The sequence below is a fragment of the Meleagris gallopavo genome, chromosome 1 (genome assembly GCF_000146605.3).
Source record: "Meleagris gallopavo isolate NT-WF06-2002-E0010 breed Aviagen turkey brand Nicholas breeding stock chromosome 1, Turkey_5.1, whole genome shotgun sequence".
Taxonomy (NCBI): Eukaryota; Metazoa; Chordata; class Aves; order Galliformes; family Phasianidae; genus Meleagris; species Meleagris gallopavo.
In genome coordinates, this window is record NC_015011.2 from 30313132 (window position 1) to 30316597 (window position 3466).

The 3466-nt window shown below is 38.7% G+C and overlaps 1 long non-coding RNA gene across 1 annotated transcript; it reads left to right on the plus strand.

Moving 5' to 3' along the window:
• LOC116217181 lies at positions 1–185 on the plus strand. Its single transcript, XR_004161406.1, has 2 exons — positions 1–44; positions 127–185. It is a non-coding gene; the product is annotated as an uncharacterized LOC116217181 (long non-coding RNA).
• The last annotated feature ends 3281 nt before the right edge of the window (positions 186–3466 follow it).

Genomic DNA, 3466 nt, shown 5'->3' on the forward strand with positions numbered 1-3466 from the left:
CCGGCAGGTTCCCAGCCAAGGCTGGGGTCACTGGCATGTAAAAGGTGAGGTGAGGTTAACTCCTGCCTTCCGGGTCCTGCGCGGCTAGTCCAGACGCAGTAATTAAGCCCATTATGTTCCCCACAGGATCCAGCTCCCGAGGTTCAGGGAAGTAGGCAGGGCGTGCAGATTCCACATCTCTGAGGTAATCTATGTAATTTAAGTAAATACCTATTGTTCGAGTACCATATGTAAGCCCAGACCCTGCCTGGATTTGGTTACTGAAGGCATTACACAGCCCCATTCAGCAGCAGAAGAGAGTCCAACCAGAGGTGGATGCTGCACATTCTTTCACACCTTTATATACGTAACACATCTTGCCTACAGATCTGGAGACAACACGAGGTGCCTTGCGAGCTTGATAGCTCCAACACCAAAACACGTAGGACTCAAACTGTTTTATTGCTTCCATATGTGTTTCAGGAAGCCAGTTGAATTATGCAAAACTACATTTTTAGCCTGGAATCACAGTTTTGCAAACCTAGCAGGCAAATCAAAAGTGGAAACATTCTTGTGCTGCTGTCAACACGGCTATTTCAGGTGGACAGTGTATGGTGGTCCTTACAGAAATCACTATAGGAAAGCAAACAAACGTTGTAGAAATGCAGTGTTCTACACATAAAAGCAAGCAAGCCAACAAATAGAACACAGGGTAAAAATTAGTATATATTTACAAGCTACTCTTACTTATTTGTTGTAAATGAAAACTGACTTGGCAACATTGTCTTGTCATAGATATTCACCCCTTCTGCTGTCATTTTCTTCCTTTAAAACCACTAGGTTGACATTAGATTAACAAAGCCAAAGGAACAGTGAGCTGTTCTACATAGCCAGTAGGAAAAAAGTAGACAGTGCCAGACTCAGATTTTCAAAACTATCCACCATTAGCCTGTACCTTTTCCTACTGAAGCAAGTAAGAAGGCTTTCATTTCTTTTGAAAGTGCTAGCATTTCTTCTAGCTATGAGGTTTCACACAGTTAATATCAAGATTCAGATACACCTAAACATGTTTTGTTCGTTTTTAGGTAAAATATGCTATAGTTGATAATTCTGCAAAGTAAACAAAAATTCAAGATGATGATCTTTGTGTCACACCACAGAATTATCGCACACATTACTAAAGTTAAAACTGATTCAAAGTAGCCAAGCTCTGTACCACAGTTCCCACAAAGTACCTCTTATTTAGGAAAAGTGAGCATGTCTTGAGCGTTGGCAAGGGCAATGATTCACTGGTAAGTCACAACAGAGTAATTAAGCTGTCCGTTTTAACAATACAAATACAATTACATAATACAAATGTAAGAAAATATAGAAACAAAGCATATGAATAATGTATCTGATGTATATGTGTAGTAATGGAACAAAAGAGCATATGAGGAAAGAAAGCGGAAAAAAAAAATGAAAACATCAAAAAGGGCAAGAACTTCTGTTCTTTTTAGTTTGAAAACCATTCATGCAGTCATGGAATACTGTGCCCTTAGAAAACCTAATGCATATTTAGCGCTAGTAATATATGAAGCTGTTTTAAAGTAAGCAAGGTAAATCAATTCAGAAAATTAATCCATTTGTCTTTGCAGCTTCTTTTCTCTGAATACTCAGTAAAGCATTTTAAAACATATTACAATTTCTAAAATGCCTATACGCTGTACTTCAGAGCCCATGAGCAGAAGAATTTCTTCCTGCAGGGAGATTTCTTCTCCAGAAATCCCAGGCACCAATTTGGCAACTGATAAGAATGTTGCGAGGTCTGTCAGCCTCTATGCCCAGGGTCTATTTATTGTTAATTTTAGTTCAAGAATACACCATAATTATATATAAGAAAATATCAATGGGAGACTTCTTGTACGTCTTCTTCATGGATTTGGCTGGACTGTAGCTGCTCTAAGTGAGCTTCCAATAAAATGGAAGGTCTCACTTTTCCCTACCCTGATATCTCTACATGCAGCAAGATTTTCCTAGCGGCCCTTGTTTGGCATCACAGTTAGTGTAACTGCAAAGTCAACAGGATTAAGATCACAGAATCAGAGAATTGTAGGGGTTGGAAGGTACCTCTAGAGATCGAGACCAACCCTCCTGCCAAAGCAGGTTCCCTACACCAGGTCACACAGGTAGGCGTCCAGAAAGATAATGGTCTTAGTACAAACCCATCAAAACCAAAAACAATCTTCCACCACCTCCACCATTAGTTCTGCTCTGGAATAATTTTCTCATCCAGTTTTCCATGTAACTGCACACAGGAGCTTATCTGTGATGATGGTTGCTTAGGCAAAGACAGGCCTTTTCTATGGCAGCTGGAATATAGGTCAGCCTGAGGGGATGATGCTGAAAAGGGGGAAGCATGGCGGCTGACAAAAATTCTTGTAAAACTAGATCCTCAGACACTCTGGTTGGTTGATGAGATTTTTTTTCCTCCATGAGACTACCAGCAAGGTAGCCAAAGTGAATTGAGAGTGGGGGAAAAGAAGCTGTACATTGGACTGTAGATTCTTCATCGGAATGTTATGGGATGAATCCAGTGGTGTCTTTTTAATTCACCGATTATTAAATTAGATAAATCCACGTTTACAGATACAAGTCCAAACATACGTTGTTTAAAAGATGCATTAGCTTCAGGCAAAAGACACACCCAGAAGCTAAGTATGATTTTTTTTTAAACATATCATTAACTCATTTAAGCAAACACTGCTTTCAAGTAACCTGCTTTTAGAAGGTGTCTACCTCAAATCAGGCTGGTTTTAGCAGGTTACTGAAAGCATTGTATCCGTTACTAAGTTATGCAAAACCAAATTAAGATACTATACATTTTCTTTTCTGTGTCCTTCATAGTATTAGTAACTTTGATGGTTTCATTAATCTAAAATAAATTTATTTAGTTAGTTTTCATAGGAGTCAAGCCATTTCAATTACATATAGTTAAGTTGTATGTAGTTATGTGTAGTTAAATCTGCAGGATTTGTGTTAAAAGGTCAAAAGGAGTGAACAGTTACATCTACTAAATGGCTATGTCCATTAAGGGCATCCCAGAGTCTCCCTGTGTACTCCTTGATTACCAGGTAATCCAAAACTGTGTCTAGTGTTTGCTTCAGAATTTCTACTTTACATGGGTAAATGATGTGAATTGAGAAGTGTTCAGCAGCAAGAAGCTGAAGTGGAGAAGAATAACATTGTTTACACTTTGATGCATCTCAGTTCTGATAGTGAGATAGAAATCAATAACCCATCTATCCACCTTTCTATCAGTAAGTGCCCTGTAGGAGTAACTGGCAGAATTCATGTCCTGTCTATTTATTCCTAAATTTTCCCAGCTCCATTTCTAGTTGAAGATGTTTGTGACTTTGGGAGAAGGAAGTAATAATTCATCCTCTAAAGGTCACCACTCCTTATTGCAGTTTCCCCCACTTACCCCATTTAAAAAATAATAATAATT